General features: G+C 41.5%; 1 pseudogene; it reads right to left on the bottom strand.

Annotated features, from left to right (window-relative positions):
- Positions 1–4171: 4171 nt before the first annotated feature.
- LOC112826868 (glyceraldehyde-3-phosphate dehydrogenase-like) lies at positions 4172–5435 on the bottom strand (annotated as a pseudogene).
- Positions 5436–9726: the final 4291 nt, after the last annotated feature.

The raw sequence follows: 9726 nt of genomic DNA, 5'->3' as shown, positions 1-9726 counted from the left end.
TGAGCTGAAGGCAGACGCCCAATGACCGAGCCACCCAGGCGCCCCTGATGGATATATTCTAAAATTGATTGTGGCGATGGTTGCACGTATCTGTGAATATATTAAAAACCATTGCATTGGTTTGCATGGGTGAATTTTATGAAATGTGACTTATATCTCAAAAAAACGTATTTTAAAAGTCTATGGAGAAGTAGATATCAAAATGCTTTTCTGAACGCCTCAGCATGTTTGGCATTCAGCGGGGACTCTGCTGGTATCCAAGGCTCAGGCTCACATGTTTAAGGACCTGGGATGTGGCAACAGCCACAATACTGCAGTCCTACAAGGCGCCACCAGGATTGCTTTAGCAGCATTTTTGCATCCAGCTGTGCTTGTCCTGATCCCAGGCCCCCAGATCGACAGAGAGTAGATTCACTTGGGCTCTGAACCTGAGCCCCAGGTGCTAAGAGAATTCCTGGATTCAGCATCTGGTGATGTTTCCTTTGGCCTTTGACCTCAGCAGCTGGAGCCTAATACTTTTTGTGCAGAAAATAAATCAGTGCACTCTAGCTTTGCTATGATGATCGGGACAGGACAACATTGCCATCTGAGGCCAGTGCTATCTGCCATTAATCAGAATAATTCAGAATACCCAAGATAGAGCTCTATAGGGCCTACACTGTCAAATTAATGAATAGGAGGAAGAAAAATCATGTTTCCAGACCTGGAGTAAGTAGTTTGAAAACTCAGTCATGCCATTCAGACCATGTAATTCCCCATTAATATTCTAAAGGAGCGATCTCCAAAATGGAATGTGCTCACCCCAAAGAGGGCCAAGATAATCTACTGGGATGCAACAGCATCATATTAGAATTTCTATCTATTCTTTGCTTCATCCTTTTGAGTTTCTATCTTTCTGGGTTTTGATATATATAATATTTCAGGAAAGTTGTGCAAGCATATTACTTATAAATAGATTAACGTAAGTGAAGATGCTCAAAAATTGATAGTTTTATGCAACTTTGAAAAAATGTTCGGGGAATTCTGTTCTAAAGGATGTTTTGGTTTATTGCTAGATGGGGTAGGGGAGTGAAGATTGTCTTAAATGACACATTAATTTAAATTTGAGACCTATCCCCCCCAAAAAAACTAGAATACCCATTTGCAAAGATTTATTTTCTTTTTTTTAAAGATTTTACCCATTTGTTTGTCAGAGAGAGAGACAGAACACAAGCAGGGGGAGTGGGAGAGGGAGAAGCAGGCTCTCTACTGAGCAGGGAGCCCGATGTGGGACTCGATCCCAGGACCCTGGGATCATGACCTGAGCTGAAGGCAGGATGCTTAACTGACTGAGCCACCCAGGGTTCCCTACAAAGACTTATTTTATAAATTCACCTTAACAGAACTCAAATCTCTGGGGTTCATTCATCTTCCCACAATAGATGGGAGCAACCTCCACTCCCCATGGCCAGCACTGCTTGAGTTCCTAAACTCTTTATCCCTCTTCTTCACCAGTTGGGCAGTTAGGCCCCCATATATAGGCTCAGTCCTGCCCCAACCTGAAAGACCCACCCAGACTTTAAACTGGACTTAAAGTACTTGAGACCTACGTTCTTGGCCAAAGGATCAATTCACTTTCATTGCTAATCTAACTTTAGGCCACTTCCCCAGTTCTGAAAGCTGGGCTTGTTTTTGACCCTGAGACCAATTCCCAGTCCACACCCTGTTTGTAGTAACTGAATCCTCTCTTGCTCCCTGTATCTAAGTCTGGATCCAAACAACCCACATCCTACTCAGTCCTACAGGGATGAAGACCATCAAGGCCTCACTGATCTCCAAGCATATGATTAGGCCCTGGGTCTCTGCTGACAGAGTTTTCAATGGCTGGGGTTCTTGGAATGTTTACATGACAAAATGAAGCTATACATAATTATCTGAAGTATTCTCATAACTGATGAGTAGTACCAGGTATCAACAACTACTAGGAATCTTTCGATCAGCATTTAGATGTCCTCTTTGGTGAACAAAGCTCATCTTTCTAAGAACACAAAGCTATTGCACAGCACCAACCCCCTTTAAAATTTAAAGAAAAATCCACGAGACTTCTAAGCATATCCAATCTGAAAACCATAGATAGCTCCAAGCTGCTCAGCTCACCTTTGAGATCTAGGCACTACTTTATGATGGTGAGAACTTGAGCAGACTCCCAGAAGTCTGCACACCTGCAGATGGTCTCTCTTCTTTCCCATGTCCAGTCCTTCTCAGGTTGACCCTCAAAAACTGCCTCTATGCATTTAATCAGCTGTGATTTCTACTAACAATGCCTTTTTTTGCTTCTTAACTATTTTCACTTTTCATATGCTCTCTAAAGAAAAAAACTACTTTAGGAAATACGCTCCAAAGTTATCATAAAGCATTCTGAAGAGGATTCAGATTTGCCTTACTTTTATGTCCTGGCTCTTTTTAAACTTATTCATGGCCCACAGCACATGACCCCTCATCAGATTTCATGGTTGACTAAGAGAACTGGATTTCATTCTACTTCGGGTGAATCTTGTGGATGGACACCCATTCCATCTCATCTAACCACACCGGTCAGAATGGCAGGCTTGATCATCTGTCACCTAACAACCTAACAACTCCCGGGCAGTGTATCCAGGAGTTACTACACCCTGTGGAGTTACTTCAGGTTTCCTCATATCTGAAATTCTTACAATTATCCACTTCACAAGATGATTGTTGGAGTATAGAGTAAGTTAAAATTACTATACAACATCCTTACTTCCCAGGTGTCATGATGGCTAATACAACACCTATCAAAATTCTTCAAAATTTTCAGGATATTTTTTTAAGGTTTATTTATTTATTTTAGAGAGAGAGAGAGAACACATACAAGCAGGGTGGGGGGGCAGAGGGAGAGGAAGAGACTCCCTGCTGAGTGTGGAGTCCAACAAGGGGCTCGATATCATGACCCTGAGGCCATGACCTGAGCCGAAACCAAGAGTCAGATGCTTAACTGACTGAGCCACCCAGGCGCCCCTAGACTATTTCATATGAATGTCTATGCATAATGTTTCATCTGACTATATAAGGTACTACTGCTTCCTGATGTTTAACTTAAATTCTTCTTCAGTATCCCATCATTCTTGCTCTCCCTCAGGGTGCTCACCATCACCAAGACCATGGTTTTCAGTGCATGGAAACTGCCTGTGGCCTTCTCCAAAGCTTACCTGATAGTAAGTAATATTCAGATATGAAAGAGGTCATTTAAAAGAAATAATGTTTGATATTTATTATTAGCACTTCATCTTTCAGAGCATAAACCTCATATTGACTTTAAATTTTTATTAATTGCCTTTGATGAGCAGTAAACTCACACGAAAGTTAATGGAAAGATTTGAAATTCTGAGAAGAGAAAGCAGAGCAAAGCCAACATCAGGGGGAAAAAATACAGTCTCTAATACCTGGAGTGGAATTACCTGGAGGTTTGCGCTCAAGCTGAATAACTTGAGAAGTTGTATGATCTCTCAAGGTTCATTTCTTCATCTGTAAGATGGATGTATGAGTTAGGGCAAGGTTAATCTGCTGTAGCAAAGAGACCTAGAAATACAGCAGCCTTAAGAATAGAAAAGCTTATTTCTATCACACGTAATGATTCCTAGGTGAGTATTCCGGTTAGCCAGGTAGCTCTGCTCTGAGCAATCATTTAAGGATGCAGTATCATATTTAAATCCCACATGTAACCCCATGAGAGTATTGTTGAAATCCATTCTTCATTCTTCTGGGGCACGTGACCACGCATTTATGCTGTGTTTTCTACTTTGCCACATGAATTGGCAAAGAATTTCTCAAACACAATCTTGGAAACATAAACTGTAAGACAGAATTTAATGAATTTGATTACATAAAAAGATTACCATTTTTGTGGCCATGTTACAAGAATCACAGATCATATATATGGAGAGACTATGGGTAGAAGCTCTGATTGACCGGCCCAGCTGAGTTACCAGCCAAGAGTCTGCACCAGCTGTTAGCTGTCCCCTTCCACAGGGAGATAGTGAAGAAGTCATCATGAAGTGGCTCCTCCAGTCCCAGCCATGTAGCTGATGCCCCCAGAATGGATACTAACCACCCAGCTGAGCCCTTCCTAAATTCTTTTTTTTTTTTTTTGGCTGGGTACAGTATACTTTGTTGATGGTACATGACAAGGTAGGGCTCCCCATGCCCCTCCCCTTCTTCAGGGGGTCTGGGATGGAAACAGTGGAGGTCAGGAGATTCTCAGTGTTTTGGGGGATAAGTTGGGGCAGGAACTCCCCAGCAGCTGAGGGCCTGTCTCTTCCTCTTGCTCTCGCTGGGGCTGGTGGTCCAGGGGCTCTTACTCATTGGAGGCCATGTGGACCAAAAGGTCCACCACCTGGTTGCTGTAGCCGAATTCATTGTCATACCAGGAAATGAGCTTGACAAAGTGGTCATTGAGAGCAATGCCAGCCCCGGCATCGAAGGTGGAGGAGTGGGTGTCACTGTTGAAGTCGCGGGAGACGACCTGGTCCTCAGTGTACCCCAGGATGCCTTTGAGGGGGGCCCTCTGACTCCTGCTTCACCACCTTCTTGATGTCATCATATTTGGCAGCTTTCTCCAGGCGGCAGGTTAGATCCACAACGGACACGTTGGGGGTGGGGACACGGAAGGCCATGCCAGTGAGCTTCCTGTTCAGCTCAGGGATGACCTTGCTCACAGCCTTGGCAGCGCCAGTGGAAGCAGGGATGATGTTCTGGGCAGCCCCTCGGCCGTCGCACCACAGCTTCCCAGAGGGACCGTCCACGGTCTTCTGGGTGGCAGTGATGGCATGGACGGTGGTCATGAGTCCCTCCACAATGCTGAAGTTGTCATGGATGACCTTGGCCAGAGGAACCAAGCAGTTGGTGGTGCAGGAGGCATTGCTGACAATCTTGAGGGAGTTGTCATACTTCTCGTGGTTCACACCCATCACGAACATGGGGGCATCGGCAGAGGGAGCAGAGACGATGACCCTCTCGGCCCCGCCCTTCAAGTGAGCCCCAGCCTTCTCCAGGGTGGTGAAAGACCCCAGTGGACTCCACAACATACTCAGCACCAGCAACACCCCATTTCATGTTGGCGGGATCTCGCTCCTGGAAGATGGAGATGGACTTTCCATTGATGACAAGCTTCCCGTTCTCAGCCTTGACTGTACCGTGGAATTTGCCATGGGTGGAATCATACTGGAACACGTAGACCATGTAGTTGAGGTCAATGAAGGGGTCATTGATGGCGACAATATCCACTTTGCCAGAGTTAAAAGCAGCCCTGGTGACCAGGCGCCCAATATGGCCAAATCCGTTCACTCCGACCTTCACCATCTTGTCTCAGGGACGCGGCTGGCAGTGCACCAGAATTCGCGGCTGTCTGTCGAACGGGGAGGAGCAGAGAGCCGAGCCCTTCCTAAATTCTTGACACATAAAATATTTTTAAAAAATCAAAATGGTTGTCCTAAGTTTTAGAACAGAGTTTAAGAAAAAATCTGAGCTGAAAACAGATCTGAGATTTACAAGCATATAAGTGGGGATAGAAAAGACCTGGAAATAGAGAATGTCACTCCGGGATGGAGCGTCACAACACACAGGATCCAGGACACCAGTCCTCGTGGGTGGTCCGAGGATGAGGAATCTGCAAGGGAGAGGAATCTGCAAGGGAGACCAGGAAGAAAGGGATAAGCAAGAAGAGATGGAAAACAATTTTACTTTATCAACTTATTTTGACTAGTTTAATGCATGGAGGATGACCTAAAACTCTAAATTATTCACTCGGATCAATATAGTTATTCAAGTGATTGCATGTAGAACCCGTGTGAGGCAGTTGTGGAAAACTTGGGAGTGGAGACAGACCAGAGTCAGACATAAAGCCAGTCTTTCTTGTGTCTTTGCAATGTGTTTTTTTAAATTATTATTATTCTTTTTTCTTCTTTAAGATATACAGTAAAATACAATAAAATTCCCCCTTGATTAGTAAACAGTCCTGCATGTTTTGACAAATGCATATTGGGGTATCACCACCACCAAGACCAAATGTCCTTTAGAGCCAACTCGCCCCCACACCCTGATAACCAGTGATCTGTTTTGTATCCTGATAATTTTGCCTTTTCCAGAATGTCATATTAACAGAATAACATAGAAATGTACTCCATTTCTGTCCAGATTCTCTCACTTGGCATCATGCCTTCTTGAGCTTCATCCACGTTGTTCTATATAACAGTAATTCATTCCTTTGTATTGCTGAATAGTATTCTATTACGTGGATGTATCATATTTGTTTATTCATCCCCCCATTGAGAAAAATTTGTATTTTTTCCTATTTTGGGCAATTATAAATAAACTTGCTATAATTGTTTACATACAGGTTTTTATGTGAACATAAATTTTCAGTTCACTTGGGTAAATACTTAGGAGTGAGATTGGTAGGTCATGTGGTAAGTGTATGCTTACTGTACAACAAATTGCCAGTTTCTTCCTGAAGTGGCTATACCATTTTGGATTCCCACTTGCAAAACCTGTGAGCAGTGCAGCCACTCCTCATCTGCATTTGACATTACCAGGTTATTGCATTTCTTTAAATTTCAGTCATCCTAGTAGGTATGTACCTCACGGAGGTTTCATTTGCAATTCCCTAATGACTAGTGGTGTTAGTGATCACTATCTTTTTGTGTCCTTATTTGTCATCATTTATCATCTTTGGTCAATGGTCTATTCAAATCTGCTCTCCATTTTTTTTTATAAAAAAGGGTTGTTTTCCTACTCCTGAGTTTTGAGAGTTCTTCATATATTCTGGAAACAAGTCTTTTATCAGATACGTAATTTAGAAATACTCTCTCCCAGTCTGAATTGCCTTAAATTCTCTTGACAGAGTCTTTCAGAAAGTAGAAGTTCTTAATTTCAATAAAGTTCAATGTCATGATGAATGGATAAAGAAGATGTGGTATAGGGTACCTGGGTGGCTCAGTTGGTTAAGCAACTGCCTTCGGCTCAGGTCATGATCCCGGAGTCCTGGGATCGAGTCCCACTTCGGGCTCCCTGCTCAGCGAGGAGCCTGCTTCTCCCTCTGACCCTCACTCCCCTCATGTACTCTCTCTCTCAGTCTCGCTCTCTCAAATAAATAAATAAATCTTTAAAAAAAGAAGATGTGGTATATATATATATAATGGAATATTATGCAGCCATCAAAAGGAATGAAATCTTGCTGTTTGCAATGACGTGGATGGAACTGGAGGGTATTATGCTGAGCGAAATAAGTCAATCAGAGAAAGACATGTATCATATGACCTCACTGATATGAGGAATTCTTAATCTCAGGAAACAAACTGAGGGTTGCTGGAGTGGTGGGGGGGGTGGGAGGGGTGGGGTGGCTGGGTGATAGACATTGGGGAGGGTATGTGCTATGGTGAGTGCTATGAATTGTGCAAGACTGTTGAATCACAGACCTGTGCCTCTGAAACAAGTAATACATTATATGGTTAAAAAAGAAGAAGAAGAAGAAGAAGGAGAAGAAGAAGAAGAAGAAGAAGAAGATAGCAGGAAAGGAAAAATGAAGGGGGGGAAATCGGAGGGGGAGATGAACCATGAGAGACTATGGACTCTGAGAAACAAACTGAGGTTTCTAGAGGGGGGGATGGGGGAATGGGTTAGCCTGGTGATGGGTATTAAGGAGGGCACGTACTGAATGGAGCACTGGGTGTTATACGCAAACAATGAATCATGGAACACTACATCAAAAACTAATGATGTAATGTATGGTGATTAACATAACATAATAATAATAAAAAAAGTTCAATGTCATTTTTCTATGGATAGTGTCTTTTGTGTCATTTCTAAAGTATCCATTCCTAACCCGAAGATCACAAAGATTTTTCTCCTATATTTTTTTCTAGAGGTTTTAGAGTTTCAGATCTTACATGTATATATGGGAGTTTATTTTTGTATATGGAGAGAAATATGGATCCAGGTTTATTTTTTACATGTAGATATCCAATTGTTCCAGCCCATTTATTGAAAACACTGTCCTTTCCCCAGTGAACTCAGTGAATTGCCTTTCCATCTTTGTCAAAAAATCAATGGACCATATACACGTGAGTCTATTTTTGGACTCTTTTCTGTTCTATCATTCCATACATCCACCCTTTCTCCAAAATCACACTGTCTTGACTACCACAGCTTTATATTAAGTCTTGAAATCAGGTAGTAATTTTCTTTATGTTTTGATCCCAACACTGTAAAGAAAGGTCAGAAAAACAGTTATACTAACAAAATCAATGAACTCAAATTAGAGAAAACAAATGATTAACCTTTCATCACAACCTCTCAGATAGATAAAACATGTTTCTTCTAAGTCAGAATATGATGAGTGCATATCTACACCAAATTACTGGCCCTTTCACAATATATAATATCTATAAAATAATTTTAAAATACAAAACATGGCCATTTGTTTTATAGTACAAATTCTACACACGATGTCACAATATTCAACTCACTATTATCATCCCTTTAATAAGCAGGACTTAAACAAAATTCCACTTTTATTCTGGTGCTGCCCTCTGCACTGACATAAATCCACTCATTTCAAAACAACAGAAACAAGAAGAGAAGATAAATAATCGATTATTCCAACTTTCACTTTCCTGTGGCAGCATTATTGCTTCATAATTTTTTTTAAGATTTTATTTATTTATTCATGAGAGACAGACAGAGAAAGAGAGAGAGAGAGAGGCTGAGGGAGAAGCAGGCTCCCAAGGAGCAGGGAGCCCGACGCGGGACTCGATCCCAGGACCCTGGGATCATGACCTGAGCCGAAGGCAGACGCTTAACCATCTGAGCCACCCAGGTGCCCGCTTCATAATTATTTTGAGACTGAAAAGAGACATAATCTAAGATCCTGAAGGCAAACTTTGGGCAATTTTAATAACTTAAACACCTTCAATTTTTGAAAGAAACCTGCAGCAAAAGAATGAAAGCAGATGACATTCCCAGCAGTGGGCAGTTTTTTTTGTTTGTTTGTTTGTTTGTTTGTTTTAATCAGACTTCTGCTTAACCTGCTCTCTGTGTAACAGGCGCTGGGGAGGGAGCCCTGCTGGGTTCAAGCCCTTGAAATATCAACCCAGTGAATCTCAAGTTGCTTTCTGTGACAGCAATAGGAACAGTACTCACCACATAGTTGTTAAAAAGATTAAATGAAATTATGTATGGAGGTGTTGACCTAAAAAAAAAAAAGAAGAGTCAGCCATGTCACAAGCAAAACAAGCTTATCCCGGGATGGCTGAGAATTCTCGAGAACAACGGATACTGATGAAAAGGTTAAAAATAACCTTTCAGAAATACAGCCTCATTTACTGTATTTTCTTGCTAAAATTCCTTTGAAATCTCTTCTTCCATTCTTATTAATATACCTCTTTGAGACAGGTATCTTGACTATGTGTTATTAAAACAGAAGTAGTTTAGATATATATTATCCCCTGCAAATAGTTTCTATCAGTGCAATGTAGGTAACAAGAAAGAGGCAAATATTATTTGTCATAATAAAAACTTTAATTATTTATATACACAATATTCATTGAAAGCATGATTAGATGTGTTTAATATTGGGGAAACTATTTCACTCATAATTTTTTGTTTAGTTACAACTGCAAAAAGTTAGAAGTGTAATAGAGATTTTCTTTACTAATTGCCTAAATCCACATT

The sequence above is a fragment of the Callorhinus ursinus genome, unplaced genomic scaffold (assembly GCF_003265705.2).
Source record: "Callorhinus ursinus isolate GAN/ISIS: 27379988/994484 unplaced genomic scaffold, GSC_fseal_2.0 scaffold7, whole genome shotgun sequence".
Classification (NCBI taxonomy): domain Eukaryota; kingdom Metazoa; phylum Chordata; class Mammalia; order Carnivora; family Otariidae; genus Callorhinus; species Callorhinus ursinus.
The sequence above is the reverse complement of the archived record's forward strand: the minus strand, read 5'-3'. Positions and strand labels throughout refer to the sequence as shown.